This window comes from Mytilus galloprovincialis, chromosome 10 (assembly GCF_965363235.1).
Source record: "Mytilus galloprovincialis chromosome 10, xbMytGall1.hap1.1, whole genome shotgun sequence".
Classification (NCBI taxonomy): Eukaryota; Metazoa; Mollusca; class Bivalvia; order Mytilida; family Mytilidae; genus Mytilus; species Mytilus galloprovincialis.
This window is the reverse complement of record NC_134847.1, coordinates 9,721,550-9,738,000: the sequence shown is the minus strand read 5'-3', so window position 1 is coordinate 9,738,000 and position 16,451 is coordinate 9,721,550. Positions and strand designations below refer to the sequence as shown.

Here is a 16,451-nt window from a genome sequence, read left to right as displayed (position 1 = left end):
ACATACACAGTAAGATTGGCATATCAAAGAACTCCAATTATTCAATTTTTGATGAAATCAAACAAAGTTTAATTTTGGACCCCGATTTGGACCAACTTGAAAACTGGGCAAATAATCAAAAATCTAAGTACATTTTCAGATTCAGCATATCAAAGAACCCCAAGGATTCAATTTTTGTTAAAATCAAACTAAGTTTAATTTTGGACCCTTTGGACCTTAATGTAGACCAATTTGAAAACGGGACCAAAAATTAAGAATCTACATACACAGTTAGATTCGGCAAATCAAAGAACCCCAATTATTCAATTTTTGATGAAATCAAACAAAGTTCAATTTTGGACCCTTTGGGCCCCTTATTCCTAAACTGTTGGGACCAAAACTCCCAAAATCAAACCCAACCTTCCTTTTATGGTCACGAACCTTGTGTTTTAAATTTCATAGATTTCTATTTACTTATACTAAAGTTATTGTGCGAAAACCAAGAATAATGCTTATTTGGGCCCTTTTTGGCCCCTAATTCCTAAACTGTGGGAAACAAAACTACCAAAATCAATCCCAACCTTCCTTTTGTGGTCATAAACCTTGTGTCAAAATTTCATAGATTTCTATTTACTTATACTAAAGTTATTGTGCAAAAACCAAGAATAATGCTTATTTGGGCCCTTTTTTGGCCCCTAATTCATAAACTGTTGAAACCAAAACACCCAAAATCAATATCAACCTTTCTTTTATGGTCTTAAACCTTGTATCAAAATTTCATAGATTTCTATTTACTTAAACTAAAGTTATAGTGCGAAAACAAAGAAAATGCTTATTTGGGCCCTTTTTGGCCCCTAATTCCTTAAATGTTGGGACCAAAACTCCCAAAATCAATCCCAACCTTCCTTTTATGGTCATAAACCTTGTGTTAAAATTTCTTAGATTTCTATTCATTTTTACTAAAGTTAGAGTGCGAAAACTAAAAGTATTCGGACGACGACGACGCAAGATGACGACGCAAGACGACGACGACGCAGACGACGACGCCAACGTGATAGCAATATACGACGAAAAATTAAAATTTTTGCGGTCGTATAAAAATCTTAAAACACAGTTAGATTCGGTATATCAAAGAACCACACTAATTCAATGTTTGATGAAATCAAACTAAGTTTAATTTTGGACCCTTTGAACCTCAGTGTGGATCAATTTAAACACTGGATCCAAAATTCAAATACTTAATACATGGTTAAATTCAGCATATTAAAGAACACAAAGAATTTAAAAATAAAACCCCATTAAAATTAGTCAATAAATAACCCAATTTATACAAAGTAAAAGAAAAGTATTCTTTTTGTCCCCTTTTTTGGCCCCCTTTTTGGCCCGTAATTCCAAAACAGTTAGGGTCATAACACCCAAAATCAATCCCAATCTTCCTTTTTTGGTATGGAACCTTGTGGTACAATTTTAGAAAGATCCGTACACTTACACACAAGTAATTGTCTGGAAACTAGAAAATGTTAATTTTGACCCCTTTTAGGCCCTTAATTCCTAACTGTTGGGACTATAATCCCCAAAATTAAGCACAACCTTCCTTTTGTAGTTTCAAACCTTGTGTTTAAATTTCATGCAATTAAACTTAGGTTATTGTCCGGAAACTAAGTGTCTTGGGACGACGCGGACGACGACGACGATGTGATACGAATATACGACCGCAAAACATTTTTGCTGTCGTATAAAAAGAGTAGTAACTCAAAATTTCAAAAGCAACTTCCTATAATTAGTATTCAAACACTAGTTCTACATTAACTTGGAGTAGAACATTTGCGATAGTCTGTCACTTCCTTTTTGAGGCCGATGCATTAGGAAAGTATCCAAAAATTCAAGAAATGCAAAAATTCAAATTGCAATCTTATTGAAATACAGATTCTGTGTTCAAGTTTTGCGTTTCAGGAATTTGAACACACCCTGTTCTTCTTCTGTTTTAAAGACCTTTCGTGATCCTCTGGTTTTGTCGGCTGAAATTAAATTGGCTAAAGAAATAGGGTGAAACGGGGTTTGTCAGATCCCTGTGAGCAAAGCTGACACAGGATCAGCATTTAAATGAGATTGGTCCCTGTTTGAATTATTGTCTGTTAATAATTTCAACTTTTTGTCAAAATGATTTTTGATCATAGCAGTTCCTTTTCTTTAACTTAATGTTTCATTTCGTTTCATTTCTATAAATCTTTTCTATTGTTAAAACCTATGCATGTACATTGCATACAAATCATGTTGATATTTAAAGACAAAAAAGTCTTATAGCAATGGATTTGCTTATGTTCATAATGTTAAGCCAAAATCGCTTGCATTTTTACTTTAAATAAAACAAATATTTAAATGTAGAGGGTAGGTCACGATTTTTGAATTCAGTCATGTTTGTATCTACTAGTTTGAACATATACATTGTAAAAACAAATAAAAGAATATATAATCTTGCCTCAAATTCATTTTTAATAAAAAAAAAAAAACATTTGAAAATATTGTACCTAGTAAAAATAGCGTGGGAAAATGTTCTTTCATGAAATATCAATAAATTAGACGCTGTCTCGCATAGATTACGTTTGCTTTTCTCTTCAGTGCATGGCAGATCCGCGAAGTAGAATTTGCGATACTCATTTCCCAAATGAAGTTAAATTCATCTGAATTGTCGTGAACATTAATTAATTTTTTCTTCAAGCTGTTATTTTTTTAATAAAATGATTCGCCGAGCGCAGCCTGATACAACCGCAATGGTCCAACCCAGACCAGTTGAGGCAAGTTTGGACACAATATTCAAGCTTGATACCATCTGAATTTGGATTGTGATTTTTTACATAATATAGGTTTCTGACACATAAAAATCTTAAAAATTTTAAATAAATTTGCATTAAATTTTTTAAGTGAAGATTTCTTTCTATTGCGCTATACTGTGATCGTGTGCAATACTGTGCTATTGCGAATACTGTGATATAGTGCAATAGTGTGCTACTGCGCATTAATGTGCAGTGGAAGATTTCTTGCTACTACGCAATACTGTTAAATTGGATATTTCTTGCTATTGCACAATACTGTGAAATTGAAGATTTCTTGCTATTGCGAAAACTGTGCAATTGCTGATTTCTTGCTATTGAGATATACTATGCAATAGTAGATTTCCTACTATTGTGCAATACTGTGACAGTGTGCAATACTGTGCTGTTGTGCAATACAGTGATATAGTGCAATATTGTGCTACTGCTCAATACTGTGCAATAGAAGATTTCTTGCTACTAATCAATATTGTAAAATTTGATATTTCTTGCTATTGCACAATATTGTGCAATTGAAGATTTTTTGCTATTGTACAATACTGTGAAATTGAATATTTCTTGCTATTGCGATATACTATACAATTGTAGATTTCTTGCTGTTGCGCAATACTGTGATATAGTGCAATAGTGTGCTACTGCGCAATACTGTGCAGTAGAAGATTTCTTGCTATTGTGCAATACTGTGCAATTGATGATTTCTTGCTATTGCGATATACTATGCAATTGTAGATTTCCTGCTATTGTGCAATACTGTGATAAAGTGCAATATTGTGCTACTGCGAAATACTGTACAATAGAAGATTGAAGATTGCATATTTTGGCGTTAATATTGATTCACTTATAGGGTCTTTGCATCGGAATTAAACACATTTATTCAAAAACCAGTTGTTGGCATGACACGGGTTATGTTCTTCTCGTATATGTTATGATGGTTTGATACTAAACCCCTAACGGGAAGGATTGTGCCTGATGTTCATATGATGAAATCATAATATTTCAGCCAGTTTAATTGAAGTCTGGAGCTGGCATGTCAGTTAACTGCTAGAAGTCTGTTGTTATTTATGTATTATTGTCATTTTGTTTATTTTCTTTGGTTACATCTTCTGACATCAGACTCGGACTTCTCTTGAACTGAATTTTAATGTGCGTATTGTTATGCGTTTACTTTTCTACATTGGCTAGAGGTATAGGGGGAGGGTTGAGATCTCACAAACATGTTTAACCCCGCCGCATTTTTGCGACTGTCCCAAGTCAGGAGCCTCTGGCCTTTGTTAGTCTTGTATCATTTTAATTTTAGTTTCTTGTGTACAATTTGGAAATTAGTATGGCGTTCATTATCACTGAACTAGTATATATTTGTTTAGGGGCCAGCTGAAGGACGCCTCCGGGTGCGGGAATTTCTCGCTACATTGAAGACCTGTTGGTGACCTTCTGCTGTTGTTTTTTTCTATGGTTTGTCTCTTTGGCACATTCCCCATTTCCATTCTCAATTTTATTCTTGCTACTATGCAATACTGTGAAATTGAAGATTTCTTGCCATTGCGATATACTATGCAATTGTATATTTCTTGATATTGTGCAATACTGCGCTATTACAAAATACTTAATATAATAATGTACACATCCTGTTTGGTGTGTATCTCCTGTCATATCAATATTTTTTACTTTTATATATAAATTAGAAAGAATCATTGGAAGAAATGGAAAATTTAATGGAAAAAAAACCTAACAATTATAAAATTACTTTTGTTTACCTCCCTTAGAGTAAGTACCCCCAAACTCAATCCTAACCTACCCTTTGTGATATTGTACCTTGCAGTCCAATTTCAGAGAGATCCATACACTTAAAGTCAAGTTATTGTCTGGAAACTAGGAAAAATGCTTGTTTTTTGCCCCTCCCCCCTTATTTGATGAACGTTTTGGGCCATTACCTCAAACTGAATCCCAGCCTTCCCTTTTTGATATGGAACATTGTGGTATAATTTCAGAGAGATTCATACACTTGCACATAAGAAATGGTCCAGAAACTAAAAAAAATGCTTGTTTTTGGCCCCTTTTGTCCCCTTATTCCTAAACTGTTGGTACCATAACCCCCAAAATCAATCCCAGCCTTTCTTTAGTAAAACTGAACCTTTTTGTAAACTAAATGAGTATTTGAAAGACGCTGATGCAGACGCCGTCGATGACGTCGACAACATCATAGCATTATACAACGCAAAAAAATGTTGAGGTCGTATAAAAAATCAATATCACTCACTATCTTTCCTGGTCCACTCATCTGATTTGATTTTGCATTGACTGCGATGTATTTCTATACCGTTTGTACTTTCCAAGCTAGTGGGTTCCTCTCTTAAAAGTCTGCGTACTAATGATGTTTTTCCTTTCCCAATTCTACCCGCTATTACTACTTTTATGTCTTTTCTCTTTTCAGACTCCAAGGCCATCAAGGCAATATCCACTAAACATATTAGGTTCATCTCCATTATCTTTTCTGGAATTGTTACATTTGAAAAAAATATTAAAATATATATGTAAGGTACGGTTTATTTCTAATTGGTTGGTCTACTGATTTTGAGGTTAAATATGTAAGCCAGTCGGTTGGAAAAAAACGAAAAAATGTATTTCATAAAGACATAAATATATAATAATTATATTATGCCATCACGAGTTGGTTGGCCGTTATGGAATAACCGTTTCACAAATGATATCGGAAATGTTCCTTACGTCGTAACTAAAATCCTCTTCCCTTTCATGAATGTGACCTACCGAATTACACTATTTACCGGATTTGTTATCATATAAGTAACACGACGGGTGCCACATGTGGAGCAGGATCTGCTTACCCTTCCGGAGCACATGAGATCACCCCTAGTTTTTGGTGGTGTTCGTGTTGTTTATTCTTTAGTTTTCTATGTTGTGTCATGTGTGCTATTGTTTGTCTGTTTGTCTTTTTAATTTTTAACCATGGCGTTGTTAGTTTATTTTAGATTTATGAGTTGGACTGTCCCTTTGGTATCTTTCGTTCATCTTTTATGTCAGATACAATGAAAGTACTTTTATTCGTGGGGTACCAATTTTCGTGATTTTCGTGGATGACTTTATCCACGAATTTAAGTGTTCAACGATATAAAACAGCTATTGTTCAAATCAAGACACGGAAAGATCCCCATGTAGGTTTGACTGCTGATAATATCGCAAAATTTGAGAATACTGTAATAGAACTAAGTATTCACAGAGCAAACGCAATATGAACTACAACTGCATGCAGTATTATTCCCATTAATCTTTTATAACCTAAACTGTACAACTTTTAATCTTTTAATTCTCATAAAAATATTTTTGATCGATGAAAGTCAGATTTCCGGTATTGATATGCTAGAATGATAAAATGTTCATTTTATATCCTCATAGTTCTCGTACACATGGGGATAATGATAGGTCTCATTGGGGTCGTCTAAGCCTGACGCGGGATTGCCGATTTTTTGTAAGCGTTACACGTGAAAGACAAATTATTGTGCCGTGAAAACGGGAAATGATGTCTAGCGAGACACGGGAAATTGCAAAAAAATGAAAATTGCTTACAAACATAGTATAAGCGGGATACGGGAATCTGACAAAACAGTAAGCGGGATCCAGATCCCCCCAATGAGACCCCCATAATAATTTCATGCTGGGCTTGATTTTGTTTAGAATTATTTTACAATTCAAGATATGTTTATAGCATTTGTTTATGTTACTGTTTTCTATAGGTGACATGTTTATGGCATAATTAACACCTTTGATGGTCGTTAATCTGTTGATCACTTATCTCGGGTTAATTGGTCAATACAATTTACACGGGTCAATGTTTACTTTGTTATTTCCTCCATTCCAGACAAATTGTAACTTTTGTTTCTAATGGCTTCAATTTTTATAATTTTGTTTTTTTTTGAAAACTAAAATCCACCAATTTAAAAACCCACGAACATGAAAATGTTGCTAAAACCACGAAAATTGATACCCACAAATTAAAGTACTTTCACAGATTATTATTTGTGTTCTACAATTTTTGTCTGCAATCCTTTTAACGAGTTGAATTTATAACATTTAACAGAGGAGTTTGTGAAAAAAAAAATCAAATTAGATATAAGAAAAGCTACTAGATATGACAATATTTCATCAAAAATTATAAAAGAATGTGGTCTAAGAACTTAAAATTCCAAAATTCATTTGGACATTACGTCCCCGAGGGTATCACAAGCCCAGTAGTCAGCACTTCGGTGTTGACATGAATATCAATTATATGGTAAATTTGAAAATTTCGAACAACTGAGGATTTTCTTATCCCAGGAATAGATTACCTTAGCCGTATTAGTCAAAACTTTTTGGAATTTTGAGTCCTCAATACTCTCCAACTTTGTACTTGTTTGGCTTTATAATTTTTTTTTATCTGAGCGTCATTGATGAGTACTGTGTAGACCAAACGCGCGTCTGGCGTATTAAATTATAATCCTGGTTCCTTTGAAAACTGTTAACACCACTGGGCTATGTTACCTTTGGTGGACGCTTCGTCCCCGAGGATATCACCAGCCCAGTAGTCAGCACTTCGGTGTTGACGTGAATATCAATTATATGGTAATTTTTATAAATTGTCTGTTACAAAACTTTAAAATTTTCGAAAAACTAAGGATTTTCTTATCCCAGGAATAGATTACCTTAGCAGAATTTGGCACAACTTTTTGGAATTTTTACTCCTTAATGCTCTTCAACTTTGTACTTGTTTGGCTTTATAATTTTTTTTATCTGAGCGTCACTGATGAGTCTTGTGTAGACGAAACGCGCGTTTGGCATATAAAATTATAATCCTGGTTCCTTTGATAACTTATTACCTATTATGGTCCAATATCCAAAATATAAATACTAGGTTAGATTCAGCATATCTAAGAACCCCAAGAATTCATTTGTTTTATGAAATCAAACAAATTATAATATTGTACTCTTTGGACCTTAATGTAGACTAATTTAAAAACGGGACAAAAAATCTAACTACACGGTTAGATTCAGCATATCAAAGAACCCCATATAATCATTTGTTGATGAAATCAAAGTTTATTTTGGACCCCGATTTGGATAAACATTTAAACTTGGCCCATAGTCAAAAATCTGAATACATGTTTGGATTCAGCATATCGAAGAACCCCAAGAATTTATTTTTTGTTAAAATCAAACTAAGTATAATTTTGACCCTTTGGACCTTAATGTAGACCAATTTGAAAACGAGACCCAAAAAATCTAAATACATGGTTAGATTTGGCATATCAAAGAACCCCACTAATTCATTTTTTTATGAAATCAAACAAAGATTTATTTTGGACCCTTTGGACCTCAATGTGGACCAATTTAAAAACAGGACCCCAAATCCAAACACTTAATACATGGTTAGATTCAGCAAATTAAAGAATACTAAGAATTTAAGAACAAACCCCCATTAAAATTGGTCAAGAAATAAGCAATTTATACAAATTATTAGAAAAGTATTGTTTTTGGCCCCTCAATCATAAACAGTTCGGGTCTTAATCCACAAAATCAATTCCATCCTTCCTTTTTTTTATATGGAACCTTGTGGTTCAATTTCAGAAATATCCATACACTTAGATACGAGTTATTTTCTGGAAACTAGAGAAATGCTTATTTGGACCCCTCTGAAGGCCCTTAATTTTTAACTGTTGGGACCATAACCCCAAACATTCTGTTACACCGTTCCGTAATTTATATAGTTCGTTTGATTATATTCTAAATCTATTTATGTGTTCCAGTCTAGGAGGAGCATTCATTTTTAACCTTGTAAGAACGTTAAAATATCGTATCGTCGCTACCTTTCCCTCTCTCACACGTATCTAAAACTGAAAATTGCCAAGTCATACCAGTACTGGAGAACATTCTAAGGACAAACGTCATCTAGGACACAATTCGTGGCTAAGCAAAGAGTGAGTTAACCGTTTACAACATTGTATTTGAAGCCTTCAAATTACTCTATACATATTTGAACATTTTCTCCGTGAAACACTGGAAATTTAACTGCTCTTGAAAGTACAATATTTTCTCGGATTCAACGGACTGTCCAATTAATTAGTATTGACATTTTATACACTATAACATTCATTCAACACATTGTAAAATTGTATTTTGTTTGTATTTCAGCTATAGCTAACTTTCCAACAATTCAAGAAATGCAAAAAATCAAATTGCAATCTTATTGAAATACAGATTCTGTGTTCAAGCTTTGCGTTTCAGGAATTTGAACACACTCTGTTCTTTTTCGGTTTTAAAAGACCTTTCATGATCCTCTGGTTTTGTCGGCTGAAATTAAATTGGCTGATGAAATAGGGTGAAACGAAGTGTTGTCAGATCCCTGTGAGCAAAGCCGACACATGATCAGCATTTAAATGAGATTGGTCCTTGTTTGAATTATTGTCTGTTAATGATTTCAACTTTTTTCTAAACGACTTTTAATCATTTCATTTCCTTTCTTTTACTCAATGTTAAATTTGAAATTCAAAATGGCTTTTTGCTTGGGCTATAAGTAATGGAAGTAAAAGTTGTGTTTAATACACCAATGAAAGGGCGCACAATCAACGTGACACTAGAAATACCAAAACACTCATTGAAACTCTAAAATCCTTACAGAGTTGAACTTTTATTTAAGGAATGACTGTATTTGTTCTGTCTAAGAAGAAATTACATCAAAAATGTAATTGCACACTGAATAACCTGCGTAGCGGGTTATTTTAAAGTGTGCACCTTATTTTTATGTTATTTCGAATAAACAGATAAAATCTTACAGTTATATCTTATAATATAATTCTAAATTCCATTTTAAATCGGAGTAATCAATGAAAAAACGTTGATGTCGTCACGGTCACATGACTAAATTGTGTCTATGAGCTGATAAACAAAACGATCAACCAATCAGAAGACGCGTTACATCCAAAATTAAATTATGTACAGCCAAATAAAAGAAAAAAGAAGAATGCATTAATTTGTTTTATTGAACTATAAGTTTGACATGACGTCAAATTAGGAGTTTGATAAATCCTTTTGAAACAGAGATTACAATCGGTGCCGTGACGTCATTTTAATTATCATAGAACAATGACGGGATGTATAAGTAAAGAGTCACGTCATTGTAACAAATAAACACTTAAATGCATATCGACAAAGCATATTAGCAAAATTGAAAGAGCAATACAAAAATTATCATAAAACAATAACACAATGACGGGATGTATCAGTAGAGAGCCACGTCAAATGGGTACAACAAAACCAGACTAAACAGATTTTCTCTTATATTTGAATGTGAATTCACATTATTATAAGATGTGGCATGGTACTTTTCTATCCCAAATTCATGTATTTAGTTTTGATGTTAAATTTGTTATTCTCATCGGATTTTTTCTAATGCTTAGTTGGTTTTTGTGTGTGTAACATTTTAGTGTTGTGTCGTCGTTCTCCTCATATATTTAATGCGTTTCCCTCAGTTTTAGTTTGGAACCCGGATTTATTATTTTTCTATCGATTTATGAGTTTTGAACAGCGGTATACTACTGTTTTCTTTATTAAACAGTAAAAGTAATAATCTTGAGACAAATAAAATAATAATATAACACGTTATTAGGATGATAACAAAAGTCACACTGAAATATCAATTGAAATGGCTTAACTCCGTCAAACAGACACCGAACGAATAAATTTGATCTATGACACAATATAAATACAAATTAATAAAAAATGTCAAGCAATGTCAAAAATACAACTCTAAGACCCCCCTCCTCTAAGATAGGACAAACTGGCGTTAATTAAAATAACGTCCACAGGTAAATCTGAATATAAATAATTTTGATGTAAGGAGTAAGGAGTACGGAAATATGTAAAGATTTTCATCAATGCATAGTTGTCTCATTGGCAATCATACCACATCTTCTTTTATATATTTGGATGTTTTGTCCCATATTTAATGACACTGGAAGTGGAAGAACTAATATCAATCAGAATATGACCATGTTAGAACCTTTAGAAATCGTAAAAGGACAGAGAGTATCTTTCTATTAAAAAACATTTAAACAAATAATAAAGCCTTATTATCAAAACAGAGATGTGTCTCGCCAGTGGGCATTAAATAAAAAAGATAATCTGACATAGTTAAACATTGCTAATCAATTTAAATACGCCGGACGATGAATAAGTGGACAGGGCCAAAAAAATGGTCACACACTGAGATATACAAACAGTAATGTATAAAGAAAGGCAACAGTAGTATACCGCTGTTCAAAACTCATAAATCCATGGACAAAAAACAAAATCGGGATAACAAACTAAAACCGAGGGAAACGCATTAAATATAAGAGGAGAACAACGACATAACACTAAAATGTAACACATATAGACAAAATCCCACGAGAATAACAAATACAACATATATATATAACATCAAAACCAAATACATGAATTTGGGATAGACAAGTACCGTGACACGTCTTATCGCAATGTGAATTTACACTCAAAAATAAGAGAAAACAAACGACACAACGTTATAATGTAATACACACAGAAACGAACTATAATATAACAATGACCATATTCCTGACTTGGTACAGGGCATTTTTAAAGGAAAAAATGGTGGGTTGAACCTGGTTTTGTGGCATGCCAAACCTCGCACTTTTATGGCCATGTGAAATATAACATCAAAATGACAACACAGGACTACAATATAAATAAATTGGAGAACACAATTGACAAAGAATCACACGAGTAACTGTATAGCAAATTTCATTGTTCCATTCTATATAGCTTAAGCACACAAAATAACATTAAATTTTATTTTTTTTCCCAACGTAATAATATCTTTATTGCATATTTGCTATAACAATTTACTAAGTTTACAGCTTTAACTTAGTATCCCTCATGTTAGCTTACCTAATAGTTAAGGGAAGCACTATTTGGCAAGGTATTTTTAATCATAATATTAGTATTCATAACATAAAATATTTCACAAAATATATTTGATGAATTATTGTGATTATACACATACATTTCATTTTGCTTCTTTTTCTCTTTTTCATAGTATTTTTTTTCCGGAATCAACTCCGTTATCGGTATGATCCGTGTTTCCATTAGTATTGGGCACAGTGTTGTTTTTCGCATGTGCGTTATCGGGTATAGTTTTGATGTGTGTCGTCTAAATTATATAAATATTATCCACTGGATTTAACGATTATATATGGTGAGTAGTTTTCTTTAGTTATCTACTGATCTTTTTTTGTCGAAATGTATGTGTGTAATTCACAAATAGGTAATTTAAGTGTAACAAGTTGGAACACTCGACAATTTTTCCACATTAATTAATAAACGTACGGATACATTTATACTATAACAATTCTTTTTATCTTTTGTAAATACACATTTTGAAATATAAAAAAAATGCAGTATAATTTACAAGTGGTGACTCATGCATGGCTGATCATGCTTACAAACATTGAACATGCATGGTTGAACTTGATTATAAATATTACCATATTTGTCTTGTGTACAATAATCAATTTTGTACACAATATTTTGTGCTTCGTAAAAAGATTAGTCCTGATTCAATTGAATCTTTGCAATGAATCTATTTGTTTTTAGAATTATCTGATTAGTTTTTTTGTTATTAAAGTTGTTTATTCCAATAATTTCTGAAATTTCTTTCTGGAAAATTTTTAAAATGTTTATTTTTTTTGTCTTCTTTTCTGAGACAAAATGTGATTTGTATATTGAGAAGGATATAATAGTTAATATGTAATTAATATCAAAGTATGCTAAATCTTCAATTATGTACCCTGTTACTAAATTTTCTAGGTTTATAATATCTTTTTCAATACCTAGGGATTTCATTAATGTCATTATTATTTTTAGAAAATCATTATTATAACAGCAATTGACAAAAAAATGTTCATAGTCTTCCTTTTTTTTACAATGCTTACATAAGTTGTCTTCAGTAATTTTCCACTTGTTTAAAAGTTCATTACCTGGCAGTATGTAGTGAATAAGTTTCCATCTAAATATTTTCAATCTATTATCAGTTAGATATTGAAAAATGAAAACAAAAGTATTTTTCAATTTAGAATTTAAGTGCTTCTCAAATATTTTTTCCCACATAAGAAAACCATTTGGTTTATCACAACTATCTTTCAGTGTGAATATTTTATAGAGTTCTTTTGTACTCATCAAGGGAGTAATTGTCCTGTGCATAATTTTTAAGTCGTTTATAAATTTAACTTTAGTTTTGAATGAATCGTCAGTGCAAAGAATTGTTTTCCAATCAGTTGGTATTGCTTTTTTTAACATATATATTTGCCTTATCCAATTTTTTTTATATTTTAGTTTAGTTAAAATGATAGTTTCAGAGATATTGCCCTGTTCATCAATTACATCATTTATATTGATAATGTCACTTTTTATCCAATCTTCAAAGTTTAAACATTTTCCATTAAACCGGATATTATCATTTCCCAACAAAACTTATTTTCTAATTTCAAGAAAATTTTTAGGATATTTTGTATTACCTCCCTTTACACTTATCCAATCTTTAATTAGTTGTTTATAGAAGTCCGGTAAATATTGTAACTTATTTTTATCAATGTCGTTTATATTCTTTAAATTCATTTTAAATACAAGAAGATTTTTTCCTAATTTGTTGCAGTAAAATTTGGGAATAATTGTCCGGTTGTCATTTTTATTTTCATTTAATTTAAGAATCCAGTTAATATGTAGTGATTTTATATAAGCATCAATGTCCGTCATTTTAAGTCCACCTTCCAGAAAATCATTTGAAAGTGTTGATCTTTTTATTCTATCTCTTTTGCCTTTCCAAATAAAATTGTATATTAAAGTTTTAGTCTTGCAACATTTCCTTAGGAATAATAGTGTTTGATGCAACATATGTTAGGTTTGGTAAAACTAAAGATTTGATAACTATTTTTCCTATGATAGTAAGATTTCTTTTACTCCAATCAGATATTATTTTTTTACTTTTTAACAGTTGTTTTTCAAAGTTAAGTTTTTGACATTCTTGTTTATTATAACCAAAGTAAATTCCGAGGCTTTTGATAGGTGCAGTACACCAATTTATATTTTCAAATTTTTCCCGACTGTGTTTTAATCGACCAAGCCATATTCCTTCAGTTTTTGTTTTATTCAATTTCAAACCTGAGAGAGTACCAAATGTTTCTATTAAATTAATTACTAGAGATACATATTTTTTTGTTTGAAGAAATAGAGTAGTGTCGTCAGCTAATTGGCAGATTTTCAGGGTGTTACTCTTACCGTCTAATTTTATTTCTAGTCCTTTTAAGTTGTTATTTTCCCTTATCTTTATCGCCATAACTTCTACAGCTAGAACAAATAGTAAAGATGATAACGGACATCCTTGTCGGATCCCGCGAGATGCCCTAAAACGGGAGGAAACCCATCCATTATTAATAATGCATCCTTTAATATCAGAGTACATTGTCTGAACCCACCTTATAAAATTATCTTTAAATCCAATTTTTTTTAAAATCTCAAACATGAAGTCCCATTCTAATGAGTCAAATGCTTTTGTAAAATCAAGAAATCTAATTGCCCCATCAATTTTGAAAATTACTCATTACCCGCTGGACCATGACCTATGAAACAGAGCCTTGAAATAGTCGTTAAACAGATTTGAACTGAAAGTAATGCAACTTTATAGAAGATATTATGTATCTATCAAGTAATTTCTTTCAAAATAAACTAAAGCAAAAAACAAAATCATGTAAATCTGACATAAAGGGGGGGGGGGGGGGGGGGGGCGAAAGTAATGCAACTCCATACAACATGTTATTGATCTATCACAATTAGTTTCAATCACACTAACTTATGTAGAAAACAATGGATTCTGTTTTTGTCGGAAACACAAAACTTATCTTTCGCTTTCCATGAATTTTGTATAAAGCACTCTTAACTCAAGCTTCAGGTTATAGGATCCCACTGTTTTTGACAACAGCGATCAATATAGATCTCATCATTCACTTCTACAGATTTTGTTATTTCTTGTAATCGAGAATATTTGTTTGCATTGAATAATTTTGGAACAATATGAGACATTCAATTTCACTTATAATCAACAATATATGTTTGAGGTGAGTTGAGGTGTATATAGAAAAAAAAGTAAAATCACAAAAATACCGAACTCAAAAGGAAATTCAAAAATGGAAAGTCCCCAATCAAATGTCAAAATCAAATGATAAAACACATCAAACGAATGGACAACAATTGTCATATTTCTGACTTGGTACATGCATTTTCAAATGTAGCAATTGGTGGATTTTCTTTAAAATCAATCGAAATGTAGGGAGGGAACAGAAGTTTTGAAGATACATTGAATGTGAAAGTATAAAGTATTAAGATATTGGGTAGAAAAAATGGGAGATTATACAAAGAAACAATCAAATATCATAAGTAAAGCAAAACAGTGAATACCATGGCCAAAAAAAAAAGAACAAGGTAAGAACACAAAACTAGATTAAATCGCATCACTCGCCATGTAAATCCCTCTTAGCAAAAATGTCACAATAGGAAAAAGGACACGTCGGTGATTTTATACAGAGTAGACAACTTAACTGGTATCTTACGATTGAAAATGAGAAACCGAGCCTCAAATGAGTCGAGACAGAAACTGGTATCGGTTAACCATGTTGGTGATTCTGACGTTAGAAATATTTTAGTGTCGAGGTTAGTCATTCTTCCCAACAGCCTTGTTTTAGCAAGTCTTGTGTCTTCTGTTAATGAAGTAATTATAATGTGAACTACACTGCGTGTAACACAGTTTCAAGTTTTAAAGCGTTTATCTGTTGCTTTATCGAGGTAAAGATCGACTCCACCATATCATTAAACAGAGCTTGTTCTATAAAAATTGGAATCGTAGATATGAACTACTTGTTATGTGTCTTAAAAATTCTGATTTTTAAATATAAGGAACCACACTGATTGATTCCATCAGAAAATTCACTGAAGATGATATTATCTTGATATGATTTATCATTGATATGGTCGTAATTATAAATTAACTTTTTTCAATATTTCTATTCGAGCATTAACGGTCTTTTGTAGACGAATCGCGCGTCTGGCGCAAATACGAAACTTTAAACCTTGTATCAGTGATTTATTATAAAAAAAAAATGGACGTATTAATCGACAATACATTTGTTGAGTTTGAAGGATTGATATGTCGACAAATAGTCGGTATTCCCATGTGTAATAACTGTTCACCACTTCTGGCCGACTTGTTTTTTGTACTCGTATGAAGCAGAATTTATTTAGAACATTCTAAATGATAAATGAAAAAGCATCTTTCAAATTCAAATTCTGTCCGGCGTAAACATGTCGCACCGTAGCTTGAGAAAGACTTAACCAAATTTCATGAACCTTAATATAGTTGTTTCTTATGATGGTCAAACGATCTGTATACTTTTTTGGTGAAAATGAGATTAAAACTATTGGAGTTACGAGACTTTGTAACTACAACAGAGGTGTGTTTTTTTCACATGTCAAAAACTATGTATGATTATTTCTTAAAACTTTACACACTTCTTAGTTATATTAATCTAA

The 16,451-nt window shown here is 32.1% G+C and overlaps 1 long non-coding RNA gene across 1 annotated transcript in view; it reads right to left on the bottom strand.

The window, feature by feature from the left end:
• The window catches only part of LOC143049792 (uncharacterized), a 33,537-nt gene that overhangs the window by 11,312 nt on the left and 5,774 nt on the right, over positions 1 to 16,451 (bottom strand). The window contains exon 2 of the long non-coding RNA XR_012970315.1: positions 5,068 to 5,301. This is a non-coding gene — a long non-coding RNA (uncharacterized LOC143049792). The remainder of the gene's footprint in view (positions 1 to 5,067; positions 5,302 to 16,451) is intronic.